This window comes from Pezoporus wallicus, unplaced genomic scaffold, assembly GCF_028554395.1.
Source record: "Pezoporus wallicus isolate ANWC-B61680 ecotype Strahan unplaced genomic scaffold, APGP_CSIRO_Pwel_v1 contig_6814, whole genome shotgun sequence".
NCBI classification, from domain to species: domain Eukaryota; kingdom Metazoa; phylum Chordata; class Aves; order Psittaciformes; family Psittacidae; genus Pezoporus; species Pezoporus wallicus.
Genome location: NW_026639755.1, coordinates 2,216,649 through 2,228,836, shown reverse-complemented (window position 1 = coordinate 2,228,836; position 12,188 = coordinate 2,216,649). Strand labels below are relative to the sequence as shown.

Below are 12,188 nucleotides of genomic sequence, written 5' to 3'. Positions count from 1 at the left end.
ATGGATGGCAAATGATGAAGAGGCCAATCACAGTGTTAGCAATGGCCACAAATCGAACAAATAACCCTTCCTCACCAGTTCTCTGAAAGCATCTGCAAATCAAGGGCCCAAAGTGTTGTGTGGGTGTAAAAGTGACAGCGGCTTACAAAAGATGCAGATAAGCCTAAAAAAAGGGATGTTCTATACTACTGTTGTTTCCCATTTTAAATTAAGAACGGAGCCTTACAGGGCATGTCTAGAAATGTATGAACCAAGATCTATGGAAAAACACTCAAAACATACATACAGAGCAAAAACCAAACTGAGAATACTTTTCTTAACTGCTTTTTGGATCAAAGTTTGCAAAGCCCTTTAGTGAGGATTAAGCTTTTCTTCAGCTGCAATAAATAATCATTTTTTGTAAAAATAAACTTATTGCCTTCACCTCCAATTTTGCTTTTGACTTTATGAGGGTTTTACAGTAAGGAATATTTAGCATAAGGAAAAAATGCATGCTATTCCTATTCACAGTATCCAAACTTATCATGGCACCACTGACAGTCAGTTAAAAGATAACATTCCTCTTCTTTGGGAATTCCCTGCATTTTGAAGTTGCCTTTCATTCCATGACAGAAACTGACATTTCAAAACAGACCACAGAAGGAACTAATAACTAAAAACCATCTTCATTTCAGTGCTTCTCTTTTTATTAACCTCTTTTCTGGCTTCAAGGAGGCAACTTCGGTTTTCAGAGAATGTGCTTCATGATTTAAGGGTTAATTATAACTACTTTTTTTTCCCATTTTAATCGGTTTCACAGCCTCAGGCCATCATAGAACTTGGTTCTCAAACTGCTGCATGCATCTGCAGATAGAAGCCACTTTAAAATTATTTAATTATTAGCATCATCATTATTATTATTTATCAGCACTGCTTTTACTCCTGTTAAGAGAAGCAACGAAATAATGCTTGGTAAAACAAGGCAGAAAAGCACTGAAGCATAATCACTTCACTGACTTGCTCATTGCCCTGGTCTGCTGTCCAGACCTCCTACCCCGTGCAGTTGACTACCATGTTAGCTTCCACCCCACACCTATTGCAAATACCAGTTTTCGAGTTCATAACAGAGGCCGGTAACATAAGATCTTCCCTGAATGGAAGTAGGAATAAGAAATTATCTTCAGTCAAGACAATTCCCTTAAATTTTACTGACTGCACCAACAGGCTACAAAATACACAAGCTTTAGCTCTAGCATGTAAATTAGAGTGTTTGATGTGGAAATACATGCACAAAACTAGGAAGCTATGAAGAAAATGGCTCTGAGAAGACTTCTAGTACACAGTTTTTCATCCTTATGCAACCGCTGTTTGTCTATATGGGAATTCTGCCTGTTCCACCATTATGTTGAGTCTCTTGTTCATGTTAGACACTATAGAATAACCCTGCACTGCACTGGTCATGCTCCACAGAACCATACACCAACACTATACTATACTGTAGTCCTACCAATTTTGCAGGAGGTGTTACTGCACTGTGCAGTAACAAACAGCTAGGGAGCCACAATCTCCTAGCTAGCAATCTCTCAAGGCACAGTACAAATGCAGAAACAGGAACTATTAAACCTAGAATTTATTCTGGGAATACTTGAAGAAAATAGATAGTTTCTGCAGTTTCTCTCTCTCTTCAGTTCTAGTTTTTAAATCCATAATCTTCATTCAGACTTGCTCTCCTTCCCTCTTACCTTGGTCTCATTGCTGAAATGACTGAACTGAGCAATAGGAACAGACAATATGAGGGTCCTATTCAAACTCAGAAGCATCTGACTTGGTCTTTAAGTTTCTTCACCTCTTGTCAAGGACATATGGATAAATCATTATAGAGGACATGTAGAGGACAACATGAATCGTTCATGCTGGTTCAATGTTCAGACCAGCCTCTGGCTTTGATTTTGGGTATCAGGCTGCCCAAAATTGGTGCTTGTCTAGGAGACAATGGAGAGAACAGTGAGGCAGAAATGGCAGCTTGAAGAAAAGTGAGATCAAGGCTGCAGAGAGATGATCTGAAAGGAAATGGCTGGGTAAAACAACTAGCTGAAGCACCATAGGGAGCCCATGTGTAGTGAAAGTGGGTTTAGAGGGCCCCATTAAACATTTGAACTTGTTACTGGCAAAGCCTGCAGAGCAGCCAGTTCTATTCTCAGGTCCTTCCCTCCTCCTCCATCCTGCATTTCCAGTTTGTTGTTTCCAGCCTCAGGAAATAGGAACATTATGTGCCACTAATACTTCAGTAGAACAGAAAAAAGTCTTAACAGGAAAATGGAAGGCCAAGCAGGTTACAAGAAGGATATATAATAGAAGAATATTTCAGGCTCATAGCATCTCTTTCTAATGCATGCTTGTATTATTTTTCATGCCAGGGAGGAAAACAATAACACATAAATCTCAGCGCTCATCCTGCCTCCTCTGTGCCTCAAAGCCTTATTTATATTTCAGTGTCGATGCTGAGGCTTACTGCTCTTGTTACAGCCATGTCCAACTTCCAAGGCAAAGGATTACACTTCAAATGTAGCAAGTACAACACACCCTTTCTTTGGATGCCAACTAGACGTAGCTGTAACACAGCAGAACCAAGATGTATTTTCTGTCAGTAAGGTAGTCCCTCTCCCAGTTGCTGTTAAGACTGTAATAGGAGACACTACGAGGGGAATGGGCACCTTTATTTAGACAACACCTGGCCCACAGTCCCCAGTCAACTGAAGGAGTTTTGTCTGTTTATTCCCTTAAGTTTTTCTAGTTATATTTTTAAATGACATAAACAATACCGCTTGCACTACCTCCTACAATCTACCTAGACCCTTGCTGGAAGAAAATCTGCCTTAATGATGAACCTGAAATCATTTATACTTTGGGCAATTTTGGCCAGCCCTTTTACTTCAGCCACATCGCCTAGGATCCTGTCAATAGTCTCTCAGGTGGTACAGATACTCCAGAGCAACCATTTCTCAGCCACCACTAAGCTAGTTCTTTCCAACAGCGTGTCACAAATTCCATGTAGTCACTTCTGTTCTTCGTGAGCCTCCCAGTTCACCAGCGTTGTGGCAGAGAAGTTCACACAGTCAAACACAAACAGCCCATGTGCATTTGCATTAGTCAGGGATTGTCCAATTTCAACACCATGCGTTCAGAGACATGAAAGAAAATACAGCAGAGAAAACCAAGCTGATCTCCTATGATCTGGGGAGGGGGGAAGCAAAGTCCTTTTAAAAAGAATCATCTAAAACTTAATTTAAAACAACATGCCAAGGTTTCAGTGCAAGTTCCCCCTTCCCACTCTAATTTCCATCCACACAACTCTTCATAACCCTGTTAGACACAGTGGGCTGGTACAGACTATCAGGCAGGAGAAATAAGGCAGGTACACCAATTCAATGATCCTATTTTGATCCTTTCAATTAAGACCTGTCCAGTAGGTGTTGTTTTACCAAAGAGATTAAAACCTGCTTTAGCTTAGTTAAAGAAGTGAACACTTTTATTTTTGCTTTGTTTCCACGACTGTTTTATTTGCTTTACATCCCATCACGTCACACACTCTTCTGGGGGTAATTCATTAGACAGAATTAAGAATTATTTAGGAAACAATGTTTTAAACCATTATCTTCAGGTAACAAGGCTCTAGTGAGCAAATCACTGCTCCGAGTTCCTCTGCTGCAGGAACCTGCAGCTCTCTTGAGACCACCCAGACCCATTTCTAATTCAAGACAGGTAAAATTATCCATGAGAAACATGCAATTATGAACACAACTCTTCCAGTCAGCATTGGGAGTACTTTTGAATGAAAGGAGGAACACAAGTCATGCATCATTCCCATTACGTTATTTCACTAAATGTCTTTTAGTGCTCAGCCTGGGGCCCTGCGGTGCTACACTAAGGCTCCAGAAGAAAATTAATTACTCTTCAGCATCTGACTCCATATACGTGCCCCAGCAGAACACAACAAGAGCACACCAAGGCACATGCAAACTACAGTGAATTCCCTCTGTCTGCTCAGCCTCTGTCTGCTAGATTTTAAGAGACTTAACTTATTTCTACTCAGTTCAGCACAGTTTGTTCTCAAATCATGTTGTACTACGCTTTTGCCGATTTCTAACATGCTTAGATACTGGAGGAGAAGGCCACTAACATCCCTGGTAATGAAAGCAGCATTCCTCAACAGAACTGTTCCATTCCTAATAATGATGGCAATGATAACTGCTGATATGGTAGCCCCTTTATGAACAAAATATGCCCCAAACAGGATTAGAAAACTCACTGAAAAGTGAAAATGGCAGTACATATTTGCATTCCCATTGATGCTGGCGCCAGCTCAAAGCTTACTGACATTAACAAGGGAAGGGACTATCTGGGAGACAACTGCAGGCAACCATCCCAATCCAGCTGTGCTTCCAGCAGCTTTTTCCTGGCTCAAAACCAAGAAGGAATAATTTTAAACATCTTTCTGGTGCAGAAAGCATTTCAGATTCTGCTTACTGGAATCAAATCGATCCTAGCTGTAAGTGAAACTGAACATTTGAAAATTCAAATGGTTTTATAAACAGACCAATTTGAATTTCCAAACGGAAATTGAAGATCTGCCCAGAAATCTCTGCAACAATATCCCTCTTGTGACATCCTACCTTCTTCTTAAAGAACAGTTAGGAAGATAAGAGAGTTCTGCCAAGGTACCCTGCTTCCATCTGTAGACATCCTCAGGATCTGAGGTAAGCCTGATGCTAAAGGTCTGCATCCTACACACTGCCCCAGACAGGTCAAATAGAGACATATCATGTGAGTGTTTTACAGTTAAGTGGGAGAGAGACCAGATCATTCAGGGAGCTCTGAAGGTTTTACAGTAACTTGGAGGAAGATGGGTATGCTAAACCTGAAATAGGTTACAGTCAGTAGTCCTCCATCTCCAGCTTCTACGGTTTAATTACCTGATTTGGACACACTGGATGTTTTCCAGAGACATGGCATAGAAAGAAAAAAAAAGCATTTGGAAACTGCAGAATCAGCAGAGGAATCATTTCTCTGGCAAGCCTGGGGAAGGGGAAGTCTGAAAATGAAGTCATCTATGTTTCAATATACAGGTCTGGGCTGGCAAGAATTTCCATCCTAAGGTGAACTAAGACCTTAAGCCTCCATATGTAAGGCTACAGCTTTCAGACTGGATAGACTGTGTTCTCACAGTCTCCAGCATCTTCTGTACTCCCAGGACAGCACTTTTTCCCCTCCTCTTTAGTTGTTGTTGTGGACATACATGGCCATGTGCATATATGCATGCATAGGGGACGGAGTGTGTACATGTGAAACATTTGAACAAAACATTTCTTGACAAGCAAGCCCTGAGCAGCAGCATGAACAGGGGCCTCTGAAGGCATGGAAAACGGAAAACAGTAACTACAAGACCTTGACTTCCAAAGCTACTGCTTTTCTCAGAAGTGGTCTCCAGAGCAATATGCTAGTAGCACCTCTGCGACAGGAGCAACAGCCTACTCCACAGTGACCTTTGAAGAGGCAAGACAGCATCTTCTGTGCCAAATACTGCACCAGTACCTCCATCAAGTGTACACTTTTAGGTTTGTACACGTGTCAATAGTACATTTAAAATAATAGTTCCTGAAAGCATAACACATGGTTCTGAGAAGCAACTACTCATGTAGTTAATCTTTGTTAAGTTTAAAACTCCCTGTATAAATCAAATGCGAGAAGAGCAACAATATGCTAGGCACATTTTCTGCTCACTTGTCAGGGTACCGTGGCTGACAGGAATAATTGCAGAGTTTTTATCCTTTTGGGGTCCGTTCATGTAGCACTGTTGGCACCGCTAGAAACAATGACACTGCATAGCTGCCAAACAGCAAATATGGAGAGAAGAGGGATGTCCAGGGCAAGACTCTACAGGCAGAAGATACATAGTAAGGCTGCAAAAAGTTAGAAAACTGCTGAATTTATGGAGTCACTAGCTGGAAAAAGTATGTTAAGTGTGTTGTTTTAAGATGATATAAAGCTTCCTAACAATATACAAATTTTAAAACATTCAGATATAATATATGAAAGTAGGTTTAAGTAAAAAACATTAAGAGAAAATGACAAAACTACAGGATGTTCATTAGCTCCCTCCTAAAGCTTTAACCAACTTTTCTCTTCACAGAAATGAGTCCTTTAGTCTTTTTATTCCAGGCTATCTGGAATATCCTTAACAAACACCTTTTCACCATAGTGCCCTTTTTGGGTAACACTGACATGCTTTTTGGTGATTAGACCACATTATAAAGATCTAGCTTGACCATAAATACCAGTTGCTACTTCTTCCATCTTCTATTAGTTCTGTGTGCAGTAAATATACACAATATGGCCACAGAAATCAGAAAGAAACTGTGCAACCTTAAATGTGCTCTCAAAGTACTTTGCACTCATCTGTAAGGACTTCAGGAGAATCTTCTGCACAGGGGCTGCTGAGGGGTAATCCATGGGTAACAAGGAGAAGCAGATTTTAGAGGGAACAGAACTATAAAAGGAAGCATTCCTGAAGCCAGAAGAAAAGTATGCATAAATCTCATACCAGTGCAGGTATCCACGGAAGGAGAGTTGACCTCAAAGTAACTCTATCTTAATGGAGGCACACAAGGTAAGGGGTGAGAAACTACAGAGATTTCTTACATGAATATCTGCATGCGGCACATGAAGTATCAAAGGGGAAAATATATGCACCTGGGCACAAACAGGTGAATTTGTGTGTGTGTATATATATATATATATATATATATATAAAGACAATTCTCAATGGACTGAAGGACCAGCTCTCTTGTCAGGCATGTCTGCTGGCTGCCTATGGGAGCATGCCCAATAAGCTGTCTCCATGGAGCCATCAGCTGCCTTTCCCCAAAAAACACATTTACATTGTGACACTGGTTACCCTGCAAGTCAAATACAGAAGGCAGAGACAGTAGGAGCCTTGAGCAAAAGAAAACCTCAGCCCCTTCCAAAAACAGCCTCTATAACCCAAGCTGTTCTTACACAGATAGCAGCTTGGAAGAACAAGGCCAGAAAACTTGCCTTTCTGCAGAGTTTCAGAGATGAAATTAGAAAGGATAATCCTGCTTCATACAAGCTCCAATGCCCTAAAGTAATGGTATTTTCAAGTATCAATGCACATGGCCATACAAACACTTCCGTGCAGCTCAGAGTAAGTGCGAGAAAGTCAAATGGGAGAGAACTCAGAAGACAAGAAAAACTGTTTAGTGGATAGAGGGGCACAATACATGTCAAGGGATTAGAAACCGCACATGCATAATATGGCTCAGAAGACACACACACAAAATGCAGTAAAGGATGCAACTATATGCAGTTATCTGAGGCTTGCCAAAACACTAGTGAAACAGACTGAAGTGGTGAAAGGGGTTGATTTTAGGGAATTAATGTCCAGATAAAAAAAAAAAACCAAAACCAATACTTTGGAACCTCACCACTGGAGTTCTTTCAAACTAGGAATGAAGAAAAGCCTAAAACCAGCCACTAAATCTTGTATTAGTGGCTGAGGCTGGTCCACCAGATGTAACTAAACAAGAGGTGCCCTCATTTCCAGCTTCCATGTTTCTGATTAGAACCTACATAGAAAGGAAGAAGGGAGCCTTCCTTGTTCATCCCAGCTGAGGCTGCAGATCTCTCGGTAGCAGATGTGTCCGGTGGCAGCTACTCTTTCCACTGTCTTCACTTTGTTGTTTCTGTTTGCCCTCTCACTTTTCCTTCCTCATCAATCTGCATGACTTGGTATCACTCTAATGAAGGACACCCTTGGGAGATTTGCTTCCCCATCTTTACTCTCTTATTTCTACAACTTGTAGGGAAGGCAGGTGTGGGAAGAGCAAGAGAGACTTCAGAGTAAGTTAAATCATTTCAGTGCATCTGTGAAAGGCAAATTTAAAATTACCCATCACAGCAGCTCCTCCCACATTCAGATTTATTTAGCCTGAGTAGTAGTAACTTGAACCAGCTTCTTGAAAAATAGGTTAATACGTCTTTTCTCTACCACAAGTACTCATACAACGATTTGTCCCCCAGAAGAGCATTAAACAACCCTACCTACAGAGGAGGACACACAGACTTCACCGCATCATTCCACAAGGATCGGGAACCTACAGCAGCACCAACCTACCCCTGCCCTCCTGCTTCACAGACTCCAAAGGCAGAATTTAGCTAGGGCTCTTCAAGGAGCTAGAGACAGAGAGCAACATCACCCATGGGAGCAGACCAAGCACCCCATGCAGGTGTGGAAGGGCTCTGGCTTCGACAGCGATTTCCGTGAGCACGGAAACCGTGACCAATTTCATGCAGCTTTTCTCTCCCAGCCCCAACACGGCCGGAGAGAGGAGAGGTGTGCTCGGGGGCGGCCCCTGCGGGCACTCCCCACTCCCAGGAACAGCCTTTACACAGCAGCAAAGGGCAGAAACCCCACAGCCTGCGGAGTTTTAATCCCTTTCACTCCTTCCTTGGGTCTTCCCCTTCCCCCCCTCCCGAACGCAGAGATCCGAGGTGATCCTCGACCACGGCTCTTTCTCAGCTCTCTCCGGCCAGGCTCACAATGCCCTTCCCCTCCGGCCCGCCAGCCACAATACCTTCTGCAGGGCTCCAGCATCACCCCCTCCACTTCCCAGCATCGCTCATGTAGTTTTCGCAGGAGCCCTTCCCGCTAGAGCCATGCCGGCCGCTCTCCCGGCATCAGGAAACTTGGACAAAGACCATTTTCACGGTGCAAGTGACACCGCCTCCATGGGCCAGCGCCAGGTCCCTCTCGCTCTGCGCCCACTGCCTCTTTGTCCCCTGGCCCCGGGCACAGCTCTTGGCCCTCGACCGATGCCTTCCACGGGTTGGATGCCTGCGAGCGGTCCCGCTCCCCGCACTCCTCTCCAGGAGCGGCTTTTCCTTCTCCTCTCCTCTTCTCACCCCGATCCCTCTCTCCTACAAGAGTCTCTCCCTCTCTCTCTCTCCTCCTCCCTCTTCCCAGGAGCTGCCTCTCTCTTTCCTCCCCTTCCTCCCCTCCCTCTCCCGGGCTCATCCCGCTGCTTTCCCCCTGCCGCCCGCTCCTCCCCTCCCCGCCCCTCCTCTTCTGCTGCCCCCCTCCCCAGCGCTGTTCAGTGCCGAGGCCCGGCCCAGCGCAGCAGCGATCGGCCGCAAACGAGGGTGGGAGCGGGCTGCGCGATCCCGCACGGAGGCGGCGGCCGCCATTCCCGGCCCCGTGGCGGCGGGCAGCGTCCTCTCTCCCTCCGTTGCCGGCTCACTCGGCCCCCGCCGCCTCCCTCCTGCCGGCTGCCGCAGCCGGGGGTACCCAGGGGTCGAGCGGGGCGCGGAGCCCCCGTCGTGTGGCAACCGCTGCACTGGGCGGCACCGGGTTCCGTCCTCGATCCCGGCCCTTGCTGCACAGGCTCCCCCTCGCTTCCTCCGCCGCGCGGCTTCCAGAGGGGGATTTCCCGGTGGGTCTTCCCTCGGCACCGCGCCTTGTCCATCCCCCGTGTCGTACTGCGACCGCTCTTCGTGTGAGGATGTCCGAATGCGACTGCGGGTGTGCGAGCCCTCCTGGGTTCGTGCCACAAGATACAGTGTGGCAGTACTGGAGTAACAGCATCAACTACTGATGCTCGGTCACTCTCACTTCACATTGCTGAAATCCGTGTTGCTGCTGTTCTGTGGCCACTCAGCTTAAAGTTAGCACATACGTGCTTACTTGCACTACACTTCCAAATGCTCCCGATCAAGTATCACAGAACTAGGTGCTTCCTTAATTTTAGGTACTAACAAATCTCAACTCAATTGGCAATGGTGTGGGTGAATAAACCATGGTTCTTCAATTAACCTTAAAGGAGAACCTCATCTGCCATCGCAGAAACAAAGGACTGGAAGCATCTTTTTGGTTTGCTCCTGCCTCCTGGTAGTGCAAGAGAGTCTACCTACTCAATCTGCGAATGGTAGTGGGCTGAGTGTAGAGAAATGCTGGAGGATGAGGTATAACCCTCTGATTGTACATACCATTCTGTGAGTTACATGTACAAGTGGCAGAAAATGAGGGTGCTGTGAGCTACAGGGCAAGCAGAGCATGCCCGTCGGGGCTGAAGGGAAAATATACCAAAATTCACCAGAATTTTGGGCCTCTGCTACCAAAGTAACTCATGTTACATACAATATAAAGAGACACTGATTCCCTTCAGTGTAAAACACTGGTACACATACGAAAGCACAAATAAACATTAGATACCCTGCTGCATGATAAAATATATAAACTTGTGCTTAAAAGAAGTACTATCAGTAGATAGCAGCCTATCTCTGAATTCAAAAAGCTAAGGCTAGTTTCCGCACAGCAAAGCCTTTTCTAGCAGTTCTGTATGTATATACAGAATAACACAAACACCCTCTTCCCAGACACCATAGTTACTTTCTTAAAACCTCTCTGTGGGGGTTTCTAGAGACAAATCGGAGCAGACCTCTTTCCTGCCCTTCCACCCCCCTTCCTACCCACTCGGCCATCCTCCCCCCACCACTGATTCTAAAATAAATTGACTTCAGGAGAAATTGCAAGTTCTCAGCTCCTCATGGCATCTGGACCTTACTAAGTTCCGTAGTAAATTTTGGCACATATGTTTTCCCTTCTTCTTCGTTTTAGTAGTACGAGGAGCATCTGGCTCCTAGAAAGGAGCAGTAGGACTCTACCATTGCACCGGGGTCGTGAAAGAGGTTAACCAGCTGCTTTGTTCAATAGCTGCAGAAACACTTCCTCCCCTTTATGGTAATGGATTATTCCCCCAAAACCTCCTCCTCCTCCTTGTGTAATGAAAGCCAAGCATGAACAAGCTGCTACTATGAATGGGGAAGTTTGGGGAAACTTCCCGTGCTACAGGGATGCAGGCATGCACATGCAACACCCCAACCCTGTTTGAATTCTCACCTGGTGAAAGGCAAGACAACAGCCCTTTCCTAGAGATTATTTTTAAGGCAATGTTTAAATGTTCTTTCTTCAGTGCTGGAGGTTTTTGCAGTCCATGCATTTCTATCTTCCAAACCTTTTCCAGTTTGTGAGACCTTCATCTACGAAGCAGATTATCACATCATAGCAGAAAAAGTCGCCCTTCTCAAAATGTAAGCAATTACAGCCCAGCCATGACACAGGTGAGAAACAAAAGCTCCCTGTTGCAAACCACCATGAGTGGATCTGATTCTTAGGGCAACCTCAAACATGACAAAACCAGCACACTTTATGCAACAGTGTGGCTGCATGATACAGGTCAGTGGTCTCCAAAGTGGGGTGCAAGCATCATAAGGGGTGTGCAAGATGACCCATTGCGTGCAAGAGAAAAGTATTAGAATTTCAATAGTACATTTATATAATCTATAAATAAGTAATTATATATATACATATATATATACACATATATACATATACGCTAAAGTCTTTTAACAGTAAGGGTACATGATCAAAAAACTCTGGAGACCACTGATACAGATAATCATGCACCAGCTTACATAGACAGACATTCATGTTATAGAACACAAAATTCCACGCAAGATTTGCAAATATCCAGATGCACAAACGGATCTCATAATATTTAAAGCAAAAGAAGAAGGTGCAGTTATTAAAACAATGGTCAAAATAGCAAAGAATAATCTATTTCATAAATAATCTCCTCACTGCGTGAAACATGTTAGGTCTTGAAGAGAAAAGAATTGGAATGTGCAGGGCAGACAGCGTAAACTAAAGAGAAGAAAACCACCCATGAGAGAATAACTGAGGAGGATAAAAGGGAGGGGTGAGGCTAAGACAGGGGGAATAGAGTTTCAAAAGAAAAAGAGAGAATAAGGAGGGTAAGAGTGAGAGAAGTGTGAGACAGATATAGAGGAAGCAAGATACACACAGAGCAACTATAAAAGACAGACAAGGAAAGACAGGAATGCAAAGAAGGGGAGGAGCTGGGAATAGCAAATAGTATAGCAGGCAGAAGAAAGAGTAAGAAGGGCACTATTTATACATGAGAGGACATGTCTGACAAGCAGTTTTGAAGCAGAAATATTTTCAGGAGATAAAAATCTTCCAGATTTTTTCAAGGGCAGAGTTATCATTTCAAAAGTCTAAACTAGCACATTTTCCTTCCCAGATTTCTAAAACCATAACCATACAGATCAGT

At 44.1% G+C, this 12,188-nt stretch overlaps 1 protein-coding gene across 4 annotated transcripts in view; it reads right to left on the bottom strand.

The window, feature by feature from the left end:
- Positions 1 to 8,915, bottom strand: part of EPHB6 (EPH receptor B6) — a 66,307-nt gene extending 57,392 nt beyond the window's left edge. For 3 of the 4 annotated variants that reach the window (XM_057415944.1, XM_057415942.1, XM_057415945.1), the window contains exon 1: positions 8,634 to 8,648. The gene's annotated coding sequence lies outside the window, so the exon portion shown is untranslated. Of the gene's footprint in view, positions 1 to 8,633 lie in introns of all 4 variants that reach the window. The other variant, XM_057415943.1, reaches the window with a different exon arrangement.
- Between the last annotated feature and the right edge of the window lie 3,273 nt (positions 8,916 to 12,188).